The following is a 15872-nucleotide window of genomic DNA, read 5'->3' on the forward strand; positions in this document are numbered from 1 at the left end:
CCACCTTTCTGATGTTTACGGTTTTTTTTTTCTTTTACAAAAAGAATTTTATTCAAAAATGGATCAAAGGCTTTAATTTAAAACCTAAAAAACTCCAAGCACACGCATGCTGGAGCGCCTGCCAAGAACAAGAAAAGCCTGTTAGGAAGACGTTGGAACAAACGACCCCTTGAGAATCACAGGAAGTCAGCGGCACAAGGAAACACTGCGTCGTCACTTCCCCTCCACACTGGCAGGGCGCGAGGACATGAGGCTGGCATAGCCTCTGTCCAGGAAAGGAGGGGTGCAGAGTTCTAACAGTCCAAAGAAGAAGGGGTGGGACTATTTAGGTATGGAGGGGCTTCAAAGCAGGGAGCCCCGCCCCACTTTGCACCCCGCCCCTCTGCTAATGGCAAGTGTTCACATTTTTCTTTTGTCCTGCTGGGTCTTGGGGGACAGGGAGTGGGCGCGTGAGTGTGGACAGGCATGGCAGCCTGCTTTGGGGAGGGGCAAAGAAGAGTGGAAAGGAGCAAGCCAGGCATGGCCACATGTGAAGACCTATGCTGGTATTCTGTCTAAGCTCCACCCCCAAGTTACCTGGCAACAGATATGCCTAACTCACTATAAAAGGGGCTGCTTGGCCCCTCCTCACTCTCTTATCTTCTCTTCCTTCTCGCTCTTCCCCTCTTCCTCTTTGTCCCTTCTCTCCCCGTTCCCCTCCCCGCTTCCCTCCATGTGCTTATGGCCGGCCTCTACTCCTCTCCTCTTCTACTCTTCTTCTCTCATTAAACCTTTCCACGTGGAACCATGTTGTGTTTTGTCTGGACCGGTCCAGACGCGAGCCGAGATTTTGACCCCAACAATCTGGACTCCAGGCCAAGAGATGCCCAGAGCGGGCACAGGGTCCTTTGGGTAAGCAGTAAGGATCGCATGGGGTATCGATGCGCCAGTCTCTCCCAGACACTTACATCGTGAAATTTCAACTGGAGGCACAGGAATGAGCCAGCTCCATGCTGGGTGGACGAGGGCAAGATAAGCTATAACTGGATTCCCGTGAGATACAGTGGGTTCCGGTTCTCATCCGTGAGAGCTCGCCCCATCCTTCCTCCATCTTGGGAAGAGCTTTAAATTTTCCCAGGATGACAAAGTGGGGAGGGGGACCTCTAGCTGATCTCGCCCAGTCCACCGGAGCCACACCATGAAGGTTCATTCCCACAGAAGGTTCATACTCCCTTCAGACCACACTATGAAGCCCCCCTCCCATGCCACCAGACCACAGAGAGACCGACCGCCTGTGAACCTTACTTGCTCTGTCCCTAGGTTGCCAGACCTACTGTGGCTTGCTCAGCTAGCTCTCCTTTGCTTCCCCACCGAGACTGGAAGCTTCAGGTCAGAGAGCTGAGTGTGTTCAGCTCAGATTCCAGAACCGCAAAGCAGCCACAGTGAAGCCCAATGCCCGATAGAAGAGAACAGAATGGATGTTTCTAGACTCTGCTTCTGAGCAAGGTGTTGAGGGCACAGCTGAGACCAGTAGCCTGTTCCTGGGGTACCTGTTGTCTACTGAAGGTGGGGAGACCCCCCCCACACACACACCCATCCAAAGGTGTGGAACAAATGGGTGGAGTCCAGATGGCTTCAGGGGCCTCTAGGAGCACACTCCTGTACTGTAGCATACCCACGTGCTTTGCTTCCTGTTTCTAGCAAGCCATCCATGTGCAGTGGGAAGGCGTAAATAAAAGCTTAGTCACCCAGTGGAGTGACCGAGAAGTCACCTCCCTCCTTAATAGCCACCATAAACACAATCCTGGTCAGCTCTGTTTGTTTACTCTTTGGAGTTTATGTTGCCCCACGGAACCTAATGTCAAAGACGAGCCACAAACATCTGACTCCCCATATTTAGTCATCTCTGTACTGAGCGTACGTCACCCACCATTAACACACTTGAAGAGTGCTAAGAGGATGAGGGGGAAGCAACGCCCCCGTTCAGCCCACCCTCAGAAGCACTCCAGCCCCTGCACCCCCCACCACGTATGCGCCCTTCCTCTTGGCTACAAACAACACACACCACCACTCACTGGAACAAATACAGCTCACGAAAGTGCAGGCCCTCTGGACTGGGCCATACCAGCATCGCCTCCAAAGCTCAACGCCTACTGGTCCCTCCACACCTGCATGGCTTCCCTTTCCAAGTTTCCCACAACCAAACCTTCCAGTCAGTCACAGGGAACCCAGAGTGGATGTCCGAGGCCTTATGGCAAGGACTTGTTGGCCTCTGCTCGTCTCAGTGTGCCAGGTGTTAGTTCCCATTTCACAGATTGGGAAACAGAGGACGAGAAGAGCAAGGGATTTTCTTAGAGCCTCATTCTTCTACTAGCCTTCCGGGCTATGGTAGCAGGCTCATTTCCTGCCTTCTGCTCTCCCCCCCCACCCCCACCCCCGGCACGCCCAGTCCGCTAATGCTCCAGCCTCCTTCTGAGTCCTAAGGTTCTGAGATAATTTCTAACATCTTAGAGCAGCCCTCAACGGCTCTAACTGAGGTGTAAGGCAGCACAACGCCTGGAAGTAGAAAAACATGGCTCTCAGCTCGCTGGGAGCAAGAAATGTTTCATTCTAGAGCCAAATATGAGTGAACATGACTAGGGAACACGTTTACCACAAACTCCACGCTCCAGGGTGGGAGAGACTTCAGAGCGTTTTTTTTTTATTATTATTATAATAACAGAACAAAGACGGTCATAAATCAAGGCATTTAAAAATCACATTGGGAAAGACATCAAAGAGGAGGGTTACAGCTGCGCGCAGGGGCAGGTCTGTCTCAGCTGCAGGCATGGGGGCGGGTCTGTCTCAGCTGCAGGCATGGGGGCGGGTCTGTCTCAGCTGCAGGCATGGGGGCGGGCCTGTCTCAGCTGCTGGCCTTGGCTTCTGTCGAATAGCAACCTTGGCCCTCTGATTGGTGGAGAATGGACTTTTGTTAGGTTAATATACTCCAGGGTGTTTTGTTTTGTTTTGTTTTTCTGTCTTTTAGGACGTTAGGAACCCTGCCGAGGTGAGGGGGGAGGCTCTTTGAGGGGCTAAAGATAGCTCAGGATAGCTCAGTTAGGCTCAGGACCTGCAGCACTGCAACCCTGTGAAATGTACTGGGATATTCAGAGTAAAACTGCATCTAAACACATGCAGGTTTTTATTTCTCCCATAGTTCCTCCACCCTTCCCCCCCAAAAAGCATAACAACTTTCCATACCTATGTATACATTGTATCGACCATTGACGTGTGATCTCCAGAGACTTAAAGTATGTGGGAGGAGGTGCATAGGTTATATGCAAACTTGGTGCCATTTTATATAAAGGACTTGAGGGTATTTCCGGAAAGATCTAACTGAGGAGGGCAGGCCCACGCTGACTGTGGATAGTTCTAGTTCACGGCTTTGTCCATGGACTGAATAAAAAGGAGAAAGTGAACAGAGCACCAGCGTTCATCTCTCTCTGCTTCCTGGTTGCAGACGCTATGACCTTGAATTTAGATCATTGGGATGTCATGGTCCTGGGAGCAATCCCAGTGATATGGAGGTTAGTAGTGATGCCGGCGACAGTGTTAGTTACTCATGGCCACAAGGGAATCCCTGACAAAAAGCAAACTGAGAAGGAAGGGCTCGTTTTGGCTCTCGGTTTGAAGATACACAGTGGTTAGCATCAAAATAAATCAAGATAATCCTCCACAGACTGTTCTCAGGCCAGTCTGATCTAGACAATCTCTCATTGAGACAGATGATTCTGGACTATCAAGTGGACCACACTCGAATTTCAGTGAACACAGAAGGTGGCATGCTCAGTACTCATGACAGACCACGAATCCTGAGTCGCTCAGGTGACTGTTCAGAGCCTCTCCAGGAAGTGAATGGTTGGTCTGGGAAAAGTCAGGAAGGGAGAAGGGGTTCGGGGTTTGCCTGAGACTGAGGAGAACTGGCACCAGTCTTAATGAACTCAATCCTGGGGCTCTAAGCTCACACTGGGCTCAACAGAGCCATGTGCTCCTTGATGGAAAAAGCCACTTGCTCAGGAACCTGTCCCCAAGTCTATAGAAGATGACTTTGACTCATACAGACAAAACCTAGGGATTAGCAGGAGCTGCTCTGCCTGCCATGGATTTGGGTCGATTTTACCCAAACTGCAAATTCTGTGTTCTATTCCTCCAGAGGATGCCCCCCTTCCTTGTCCCAACCTCCTGCCCCAGGGCAGTTTCCATGGCTTCTCCCAGTTTTCCTCTGCAGACCTCTGCCGCTCCATTGGAAGACTGGTTGGCATCAGCCTCTGCATTTCAGACACATGGGCTAAGATCTGACCAGGGCCACATGTCAAGAGTTTCCCAACCGGAACACACCAGAGGTGCATCGTCTTCTGCCCCAGGCCAGGGCTCACCAATTCCTGCTGTGCCTCACTACCCTACCCATACCACAGGCACACGTCAGAAGGACCACAGGCCTCCCTGGCCTGAGTCAGGATGCTGCTGCCCACATAAAGCCTGGCCGGGGCTTTGCTTCTGTCTCCAGTGGGCTCGCCCATGAATTTCTTCCTAGACGTGATGCACTTTCTGAAAGGAACTGGAGAAACCCAGGTTTCTTTGTCTCTGTATATGTTTGTCTCCGTTACTTGTCTTACCGTGATAAAACACCAGGACCAAGGAACTTACAGAGGACAGAGTTTATTTGGGCTTATGATGACAGGGTGTTCTTTGGGTTTCGTGATGGCAGAGAGAAGACATAGAGTTTGAATCACCAGAAGCCACATGCTAGGAGTAACCAGCACTGAAGGGTGAAGGCAAGAGGTTACTGTGGGCTCACTGGCCAGCCAGTCTACCCCAAACTGCTCGTCTGAGTTCAGTGAGATATCTTATACATACATACATACATACATACATACATACATACATACATACAGCTGGGGGAAGGCAACCTAAGATTGACATCTAGCCTCCACACACAGGTAAGAGTTATCTGGACATGCATGCACACATGTGCACACCACACACACAGTACTTGAGTTTTGCTGAAAAGCGAGGAGGGGTAGGGAGAGGTGAGTATGCATACAGCCCGACGAGTCATCCAGGAGCGTCTGAATTTCTGTTCCTAATATAACCAAACATATGCCATGTTACAGTTTTCTTTTCCACAACCAGTAACACAAAAACATGAGCTTGTTAATTTTACTTATCATGGCTCCCCATCCATCTGATCCCAGCACTTGAAATTGTCCTCCAAGACTGGTCAGACTCAACAGAGGGCAAGGCAGGGGAGCAGGTTGCTGTGCACCCCTTCTGTGTGACAGGTATGTTCATAGGTGTACATGTGGGAAACTAAGGCCGGCCCGCTTGACGCAAGCATGTATGACAGTGTACAGCAGGTAGCAAGCACATGTGTGAACATACTTGTGTATGTCTCACACCCACTCATAGAAAGTCAGGGAGGGGCTGTGTTGTCCAGGAAGGCATTCCATCCTGAATAAGCTCTGAGAAGTGACCACAGTTGACCACCATGACAGGCTTACAGTGCTCACATGCTATGGTCCTTATGTCATCAATCTGAGCCACTGTTTGTCTGAAAGACTGTGGTGTTCCCAGAAGTCATAGCCAGGGAAGCCTCTGGGCCTGAGGCATAGCTGTGCAGGGGGAATCTTAGGAGTGCTGGCTGTTAGACACACAGAAACTTCCCAGCTGCCAGGCCATCTGGCAGCCCCACCCCCAAAATGGAGTTCTAAAAATGAGTCCTGGATTGAACCCGGATCAGGCTTTGAATCAGATCTTGGTCCCCAAGCTCCTGGTGTGCCCTGGACTTCTATGCCCTCTGCCTACGTCTTTCAGAGCCCTCATGCCTACATTCTCACAGTGGGTCCTGCTGGAGTGCCCTCGTGACAGCAGGGACCCCCCAAACCCCCAGGACACATCACAGAGACCCCTCGTGGTCCTAGCTTCCTGGACATGCGCTTGCTCCATTGATGCCTTTTTTTTTTCTGGGTTTATAGATTCAGTCAGCACTCAGCACCCCTTTCCCTCTGTGCCACCAAGGACCATGCTGGCACCTGGCTGACAGGCTGTTGGTCAGAGCTCACAGAGTAAGTAGATGCAAGGACAGATTCAGTTATTCACAGAACACACTGAACATGGAAAAGAAAGGGGGCCGTAGTTGAAGGAATCAGTATTAGCAATTAGGATGCCGTCTTCACTTGCCCTGGGGTTGAAGCCTGTCTGTATGTGTGTGTGCCTGCACATATACATGTGCATTGTGTGCATGCAGGAGCCCAGGGGGTCAGAAGTATAGGATCCCCTCACCAGAGTTACAGATGGTTTCGAGCCACCATGTCGGTGCTGAGGACTGAACTCAAGTCCTCTGCAAGAGCAGTAAATGCTCCTAACTACTCTCTCCAGCCCCTGTCTGAGTCCTCTTGGCATGCTGTTATGGAAATAGTTCAACTCAAGAAAATTAAACACCTCATTTCATAAAACGATGATTTCCTATATCATAGGAAATATTGAAAGTGTGAGGTCTGGGAAAGGCTCACGCATTGCAAACATGAAAACATGGGTTTGATCCTTCATTTTAAAAAAAAATGCAGCATGGTAGTTCACATTTTTAACCCAGGCTCTGGAGAGAAGAGACTGGCAGATTCCTGGGGCTTGCTGACCAGCCTGCCTAGAATACTTGGTGAGTTCCAGGCCAGGGAGAGACTCTGCCAAAAAAAAAAGTCAGTGACTAAAAAATGATACTCTGGGCTGGAGCTGGAGAGATGACCCAGCAGTTAAAGGCTAAGTTTACAATCAAACAGAAAAGAAAGATGCTCTACTGGAGTCTGGTACCCACATGCATGCATGCATTTGCACACATGTACACATTCACACACAGACATACGCTAAAAAATACTAAAACTAGAAAGAAAAATATTAGCCATATGTAGTCCAAATGACCACCAGATGATAGTATTTCCTCGTTATTTTTTGAGTGTGTGTATGCATGTACATGAACATGTGCAAAAGTGTGTGTACGGGTGTGTGTGTGTGAGTGTGTGTGTGAGTGTATGTGTGTGAGAGTGTGTGTGAGTGTGTGTGTGAGAGTATGTGTATGTGTGAGTGTGTGAGAGTGTGTGTGTGTGAATGTGTGTGTGAGTGTGTGTGTGAGAATGTGTGTGTGAGAGTGTGTATGAGAGAAAGTGTGTGAGAGTGTGTGTGAATGTGTGTGAGAAAGAGTGTGTGCATGTGTGGGTGGGTGTATGTGTGTGAGTGTGTGTTTGAGAGAGAGTGTGTGTGTGAGTGTGTGTGTGAGTGTGTGTGAGAGAGAGACAAGTGTTGTGTGTGTGAGTGTGAGTGTATGTGTGCGTGAGTGTGTGTGAGAAAGAGTGTATTATTGGGAATGTGTATGAGAGTATTGTGAATGTGTGTGAGTGTGTATGTGAGTGTGTGTGAGTGTGCGTGTGAGTGTGTGTGTGCACGCACATATGGATTCACCTATATGGGTGTGTGCTTAGAAACATGTAACCAATGCAACTGGGAATGAACAGAGTACTGTTCTTCCTCCTGTTCTCCGTTTACAGTTTAATGTGAACACTTTGCTCTATGTTGCAATCTAAGCTCACATTTCACCCCACCCTCTTTGTAGCCCTGTGATCTTGGACCATTCATTTCTTCTTACTGAGGCCCCACACACTCACTGGCAAAAAAAAAAAAAAAAAAAAAACCACCACAGTCTCTCAGGCAACTGGGATTCACCAATACCCATTTCTTCCTCTTCACAGATAGGCCATGAAATCTATTTCCCACCCTCCTTTTCAACTCGACAAGACCACATGACCATATTCCAGCCAATCAGATGTCGGAGAAAGAGACCCCGGCTTCCCGGTGTCTACTTCTGAAGTCTTTGGCAAAGAGTCCTCTTTCTCTCTTCCTAGGCCCGCGTGAAGACCAAGGGAACCAAGGCAAGATGGAGAGCTGAAGGGGGGACAGACCTGGGGCTCCAGCCGGGAGCTTGAGGAAGGACACCGCTGTGATTTGAACAAGAGATAAACCTTTGCTGCCTAAAAGCAGACTTTCCTATTCCTGCATCCAGGCTGAGTCAGACCGCTCCGGGCAAGCTGTACCTTTTAAATAAAATATGTGAAATCAATTGCCCATAAAGAGCACTTCAATGTGAGCCTTTAAAAATTAAAGCACAATCAAGGAATGAACAAGCCATTTGTTGAATTAGATAATAAACACTGTGGGATTTGGGGGAAGAGAGAAGTCACTGGGGACAGTGTTAGTAAAGGAGGTGCTCCGTGGAATCTGCCAGGATGGGTGTGGTTCTGAGTCCTGGAGAGAAACCAGGAGGTAATGATTCATCCAACCAACGCACCAGCCACTCAAGAGACAGGAAGCACAGTAGGGATCATCTGTCTTTATGGAAATGGGACAGAGCCCACGCACTGATGGAGTAATGTGCTTAGTTACCAGCAGCGGTAGCTTTCTTGTGCCACTGGGAATCTGGACTCCTCACTCAATCTTGCATGCATCTATCCCTTCATCCACAAAATGGAGGGTCCCTGGGTACCCTAGCATCTTAGCACCTTGGGTACTCTAGCATCCCAGGTACCCTAGCATCCCTGGTACCCTGCCATCCTGGGTACTCTAGCACCCTGTATATCTTAGCACCCTGGGTACCCTAGCATCCCTGGTACCCTAGCATCCTGGGTACCCTAGCATCCTTGGTACCCTAGCATCCCTGGTACCCTAGCATCCTGGGTACCCTAGCATCCTTGGTACCCTAGCATCCTTGGTACCCTAGCATCCTCACTCTGCTCCTACTTCTTTAGCAAGTGCTTCAGTTAGAGGCAGTCAGACAAGGTTTCCTCTATCCCTCCAGACACCCCACCCCTCCTAGGGCCACTTCTTTGTCCATTCTCCACATGGCCCTGTACCAATGTATTCTTCCCACCATTCGCCATGAGGTCCCAGGAAACCCAGTTCGGATCATGTGACACATTCCACCGCTTTGGCATCCAGCTATGTGGTGTGATATCACCCCAGACGTGTCTGTGAGGGTATCCTGAAGAAGAAAGAGTGGCTTGGGAATCTGCAGGCTCTGAATAGGGCATTGTCCTCTGTGATGTGGGTGTGACTTGTCTAATCAGTCGATGGCCCCAATAGAACAAAACTCCAGGGTCCCTGGGCGAGACAGAATGCTGTCGCAGAAGCTTTTGAATTTCACAGGTCCAGCCTGGTGACCTCCTCTACAGATTTCACTTGTTGGCCTTCCCAGTCATATGAGCCAATTCGTTTCAGTAAGCATCCACATATACATGTATGTAGTATGTACGTATGTATGTATGTATGCATATCTTACTGGTTCTGTTTCTATACAGAGACCTGACACACACACTCTGTCTCTCTCTGTCCCTGTCTCTGTCTCTGTCACACACACACACACACACACACACACACACACACTGTCTCTATTTCTGCCTCTCTCTGTCTCTGTCTCTGTCTCTCTCTCTCTCTCACACACACACACACACTGTCTCTATTTTTGCCTCTCTCTGTCTCTGTCTCTCTCTGTCTGTCTCTCTCTCTCTCTCACATACACACTGTCTCTATTTTTGCCTCTGTCTCTGTCTCTCTCTCATACACACACACACAGTCTCTCTCTGTCTTTCTGTTTGTCTGTCTGTCTCTCTCACGCACACACGAACCCACTGTCTCTGTCTCTGCCTGTCTCTGTCTCTCTCTGTGTCTCTCTGTCTCTCTCTCTGTCTCTCTCTCTGTCTCTCTCTGTCTCTGTCTCTGTCTCTGTCTCTGTCTCTCTGTCTCTCTGTCTCTCTCTCTCTCTCTCTCTCACACACACACACACACACACACATATGCATACAGCACACAGACAACCCTGCATACACACATCACCCTTTGGACGGTCAGAACTGCCAGACCCTTAGGACCAAGTCCAAATCCCTTTCCATGGTTTTTTGACACTTTCCCCTTACTTGAATGCCCAGATTTGTTCATAACACACCCTTGGATCCCACACATCTTGTTTTAAACTTCTGGCTCTCATAGACAAGCTACTAAGCTACGATTTTCATCCACCCATGAGCTGCAATGTCTAAGTCTCAGAGCCTCACACAGCACTCCATCACCTCGAAATCTATCCCATCTGCTTCCCCAATAAACCTTGCTCTAATGGCAGCAACTGAATGTCACTTCCTCTCATGATCTCTCGCCACACTTATCCCAGGAGTGACTAAACCGTCATTTGTGATTGTGCACATTTAAAGCCTGCCCCTCTCAAAACTGTATGTCTCCTGTAAAAGAGCCAGGAACTGGGCCTGGGGCACACAACAGGCTGGGTGTGATCTTAAAGACTGAGCAAATGGGGTCTTTTGTCATTCCCGTGGGTACCTCTAATTGAGTCCAGAGGGAGGCCTCTGCCCTCTTAGACCACACAGTTTGATTGCGTGGCTAACACCGAGACCAATTTCTCCACATTGCTCAACTTGAGTGATGACTTAAAGCACACTGTCGGAGGCAGCAACCCCACCCGTGACCTTTTACCCTCATATCCTCCTCCCAGATTTTGCTTTTTCCCACCCACCTCATTCCCAAAGCTGACAGGTCTCATCCCAGACTCCCTGTTTGCTTTCTATTGGCAGAGGTGAGTGAGCTCACCCATAATTCCTTGTGTAACCTCTGTGTGGCCCTGGTTCCTTCCCCTGGGAAGTGGGCGGCTGGGCAAAGGATGTCAGGAATCCTGACTGTGTGATGTCCACATCCACTTTCTTCTTCTGCATCTTGGCCTTGAAACAACAATGAGGACAGAGGAAGAGAGAGGCAGAGAAACAGAGAGAGGCAGGAGGGATGGAGGGACGGAGAAAGGGAGGGGTTGGAGAATATCAAAGCCTTTGTGTCTATCAGTTTCCTTGGGTCTGAGTTCTATCACCGGGATGAAACTCATCTGGTCTAAGGATACCAGTGTTTTTCCAGCTCCTAGCCACGTGGGAATCATCATGCCTGAGTCAGAGACAGAGTCCCCTCACCCTGGCCTCTCTTCAGTGGAGAAATCAGGTTCAGGAGCAAGGCCCTGCTAAGGTCTAGTGATCCCCAAGGGTTGCCCTCTAGGCACCTCTCCTCCTCCCTCCCCCCCTCCTCTTCCTCAGTTCCCCCTCTCCTCTCTCTCCCTTTCCCTCCTCTCCCTGCCCCTCTCTCTCTCTCTCTCTCTCTCTCTCTCTCTCTCTCTCTCTCTCTCTCTCTCTCTCTCTCTCTCGATCAAGTTTGCTGAGGCTCAAAAAGAGCATCTTGAGCCTTCCCAGAGTCAGATCCGTAGGTTTGTCCAATCAGGTAAGTCAGTAATGCTCCAGACAGCTGAGGGCACCACTCCTCCTTTTTGGAAAGTGGACTGGAGAATTTGGACTTGAGTTTCAGAAAGAGGCCACCAGGAAACAAAAGCATGGGATGGTGACAAGAACCTGAAAGGGACTCTGCCCGGGTCCTCAGCCTCACCTGCTGGCAGCAGCCACACTGACATGGCAGGGTTCTGCTCTGCTCAGGCTTGGAGTGTGCTGTGTTGACCCTTGATTCCTGCTTGAGTGTCCCAGCAGCTGAAGCTCATAGTCCCGAGGGCCCTCACAGTGTGCAGCAAAGAATCCCCGTGGCGATCAAGGCTCCACGGAGACACTATAACTTCCTTCCTGCTTAGATGCCGCTCATAGGCAGCTCTTGGCACCTCCGGCCATTGCTAATTCATACCAAGTTTTACACATCCTTCTCCTTCCTGGCATCTCTCCACCCCCCCTCCCTTTTCCACGGGTTCACCTAAGTAGGTGTTCTGCACACAAACCCTACCTCTCTCTGCTTTGGAAAGAGCACAGCCTAGTACAAGTTCTCTCCTGTTGGTGATTCGGTCAGTGTCCCTTCTGTGAAAGAGCTTCCAGCTGTGGAGCCCAGAGCAGTTAGTGGCGGTGTGTAGCTGTTGATCACCTCAGAGGAGTGGCCTGAATGCATCTCACAGGAGGCAGACAGACCCGTGAAAGATCGCATTTGGGAGTTTCTGTGTCTCAGAGTCATGCGTTCTGGGATCTGACCCACTTCATGATGGTTGATCCGGATTGTTGCCTTGATTAGAGATGTTCAGGACGTTGGCAAGGCAAGCCTCGAGGCATATCTGAGCACTGACAGTGTTTCCAGAGACAATGAGATCCTTAGGGCTCTGAGTTACTCAATGAGCCAACCCATTAATGGATACAAAACCTGTTGTACTGTCACAAGGAGGCGGAACTGTGGGAGACAGGGACTATTGGAGGAAGTGTCACTGGGAGTGTGTCCTAGAAGGCTGTACTATGCCTTGGCCCACTTTGCTTCCTGTCTAGGAGGATGAGAGCTGCTTGGCTCAGCTCTGTCCTCTCCGCCATGATGAAACCATGAACTAAAATAAGTCCACTCCTCCCCTGAGCTGTATCGCTTGGGTATTGTAGGAGCAAAGTACCCCGTGGGGCTGGAGAAGTGGTCAAGAGCACTTGCTGTTCTCATGGAGGACCTGGGTTTGAGTTGCAGAACCCACATTGAGTGGCTCACAATCACCTGTAACTGCCGCCCCAGAGGAACTAATGCCCTCTTCTGGCCTCTCTATGTACACCTGCATACACCTATTGTGCACGAGTACCCACTTCCCCCCACCCACCCACACTCACACTCACACACACTCACACTCACATACACACACATGCACACTTGAACACTCACACACACTCACACATACTCACTCACACATTCACACTCACACACACTCATACACTCGCACACTCACACTCACACACAATGCACACTTGAACACTCACACACACTCACACATACACACACTCACACACACTCATACACTCACTCTCACACACACTCACACATACTCACTCTCACCTTCACACTCACACACTCACACACATTCACACACATACTCAGAAAGAGAAGAGGAGAAGAAGGGAGGGAGGGAGGAAGTAGGAGGGAGTGGGAGGAAGCGAGATGACAGACAGAGACACAGACAGTCAGAGCAGTTGGGAGACACCTAACCCATACCTCTGCTACCTTAACTCTGAAAAATACGCTGCTCCTGCCTCTTGGCCTTCACTGTCAACCTCATTCCAAGAACTCAGGGCCACCCAGAAGGTCTGGATACCACTCGAGAAGCTGTCCCCAACCCCAAGCTGCAGACTCAGCAACCCTAGTCTCAGAGAAGCACAGGCACTCTCAGTCCCCACATACAGTCCTTTGCACACACCACTGGACCACATGCCCACTGAGCCTGTCACCAGCGCTGCCTTGCCACAGCATCTGCTCAGGGCTAAGAAATGGGGGCCTGGTCCTGCTGAGCAAAGGAGAGGAAATAGGAGCCCCAGTGGGTGCATTGTAGGACCCAAGGACGATGGCCTCTCTGCTCTGCACTCTTGTGACCTGAGGTGACCTTCTGCTCCCCTCGGAGCCCGTTTCCCACATGTAAAGTGGGACTCGTAGGGTCTATTTCACAGAGATGTTCTGAGTGCTCAGTGACAGTTGTCGGAAGCCTTATGCTAAATTCTACAAGATAGGAGCTGCTGACTAAATAGCAACTTAGAATCCTGTGCCGAGGGGTTGGGGATTTAGTTCAGCAGGAGGGCACTTGCCTAGCAAGTGCAAGGCCCTGGGTTTGGTCCTCAGCTCCGGGGGTGGGGGTGGGGAACAAAAAACAAACAAACAAACAAAAGACCAGAATCCTGTGCCATCCTTGGCTGCGGAAATGGGCCCGCTTGGTGGTTTTCCCAGCATGCAGGTGTCCAAGCCCTTAGGGATCTACACAAGCCTCCCACCCTCTAACCACAGAAAGTGAAAGGCCTTGGTCTGATGTTGCCCTAGAGAATAAGTTAATTAAATGAGCACTGTAATGGGCAACTGCCGTGAGACCACAGGATGACCTTGAGAGTGGGGACCGGGAAAGAGCAGGGTCAGCCGCTGGGAAGATCTGCCCTCTGCATGGCCTAGCTGGCTCCATCCCTGGTCTCTGGAGCACTGACTCAGGGTGCTGTGAACACAGGAAGTCCATTCCAGAAGTTTCCACTGGCACAGACATGGGACATGCCATGGAGACCCGGGATAGCAGGCGCTTAGAGCATTGTGGGAACACTGCACAGTTAACTCCTCGGCCTGGGCACAGCCTGAACCAGACCTTCTTGGAGTCTGCATTTCCAGAAGAGGAAATAAAAGGTTTCTGGAGACTCACATCCCAGGCAGATTTGGACCAGGTGAGCCCTCAAAGCCCAGGAGACTGCCCACTGTGCAGGAGTGTTGGGTACCAACACCCTAGGCTATGGGGGAGGGGCAGAGGATAAAGTGAGGAGGACTCCAGAGAGCTGTCAGGGCAGACACAGCTGCTGTTATGGGGGTCATGTAGGTGACACCCTGGATTAGCAGCCTCAAGCCTAGATGGAGAGGCATTTCTCCTTATCTCCAAAGTACTCACTCCGTATCTGTGAGAGATTCAAAAAAGCCAAGTCTCTTGACCTCTCTAAGACTCCATTAGCCATGTTAAAGTTTTATTTCTAAATGGGGGAGGGATCTCTTGCCCTCTGTGAGAGAATATAAATAGATATACTAGATGGGCAGAGGGCCTAGATCCTACACTCATTCCTCAAATCTGCTTGCAGGCAGAGGATCCAGGCCCTAGGGGATCCCCCAGCCGTAGCCACCACCTGCTATATACCAGTCATTGCCACAGGATCTGTTGTGTGCCAGTCATAGCCTTTAGGACCAGCAGAACAAGACCAGCAAGAATCGGATAGCTGGGAACAGAGAGCCATGTGTAAGCAAGTTCAAGAGGATTCTCATGGAAGAAGAGTAGCTGGCTTGAGAGAAGACAGCAGGGTGCGGAGGGAAGAGTACAGGTACAGAGAGGGAGGACAGATGCAGAGGGAAGAGGACAGGTGCAGAGGGGAGAGGACAGGCGCAGAGGGGGGAGGACAGGTGCAGAGGGGGAAGGACAGGTGCAGAGTGGGGAGGACAGGTGCAAAGTGGGGAGGACAGGTGCAGAGGGGAGAGGACAGGTGCAGAGTGGGATGACAGGTGCAGAGGGGGAGGACAGGTGCAGAGGGGGAAGACAGATGCAGAGGGGGAAGACAGGTGCAGAGGGGGAGGACAGGTGCAGAGGGGAGAAGACAGCTGGAGAGTGGGGAGGACAGCTGCAGAGGGAGGAGGACAGCTGCAGAGCGGGGAGGACAGGTACAAAGGGGGAAGGACAGATGCAGAGGGAAGGACAGGTGCAGAGGGGGGAAGACAGCTGCAGAGGGGGAAGGACAGGTGCAGAGGGGGAAGTCCTTCTTCTTCAGGGATGTGGCTGTTGGTAGGGTGCCCATGCTCTGGGGGATACCCACATACTTGCGCATGCAGGAAGCACTCTTTGGACTCAGTGAAAAAAATGAAAGCAGAGAATAAAGGAGGACTTATAGATATCGGGGAAGTATGGGGGAGTGAGAGGGGATTTGAGTTGGATACAATCAAGATACATTGTATCTATACTTGTATGGAATCTCCAAGAATAAATAAAAATATTCTTTTTTTATGTGCATTGGTATTTTGCCTGCATGTATGTCTGTGCAAAGGTGTCAGATAACCTAAAACTGGAGTTGCAGACAATTGTGAACTGCCCTGGGGGTGCTAGCAATTGAACCCAGGTCCTCTGGGAGAACAGCCAATCTGTCCAGCCACATAAAACATATAAATAGAATACCCTAATGTTGTCTCATGTGGTTTGATAAGTGGACACACTCCCAGGAGACTACTCCAGCAAGTGGTCACCTCCACACTAATTCCCTAAACGTGGGAATATATCCTTTGAGGAAAGCCTTTTGTGGAAAAGATCAAGTTAA

General features: G+C 50.3%; 1 long non-coding RNA gene across 3 annotated transcripts; it reads left to right on the forward strand.

Moving 5' to 3' along the window:
• Positions 1-592: 592 nt before the first annotated feature.
• On the forward strand, positions 593-8130 carry LOC134479470 (uncharacterized). 3 transcript variants are annotated; one of them, XR_015622562.1, is made up of 4 exons: positions 2522-2652; positions 5214-5300; positions 5994-6083; positions 7911-8130. It is a non-coding gene; the product is annotated as an uncharacterized LOC134479470 (long non-coding RNA). The 3 variants fall into 3 exon arrangements; XR_015622563.1 differs by lacking the exons at positions 2522-2652; positions 5214-5300 and adding an exon at positions 593-891 and having other exon boundaries at positions 7758-8130; XR_015622561.1 differs by lacking the exons at positions 2522-2652; positions 5214-5300 and adding an exon at positions 610-891.
• Positions 8131-15872: the final 7742 nt, after the last annotated feature.

The sequence above is a fragment of the Rattus norvegicus genome, chromosome 6 (genome assembly GCF_021556685.1).
Source record: "Rattus norvegicus strain SHRSP/BbbUtx chromosome 6, alternate assembly SHRSP_T2T, whole genome shotgun sequence".
Taxonomy (NCBI): domain Eukaryota; kingdom Metazoa; phylum Chordata; class Mammalia; order Rodentia; family Muridae; genus Rattus; species Rattus norvegicus.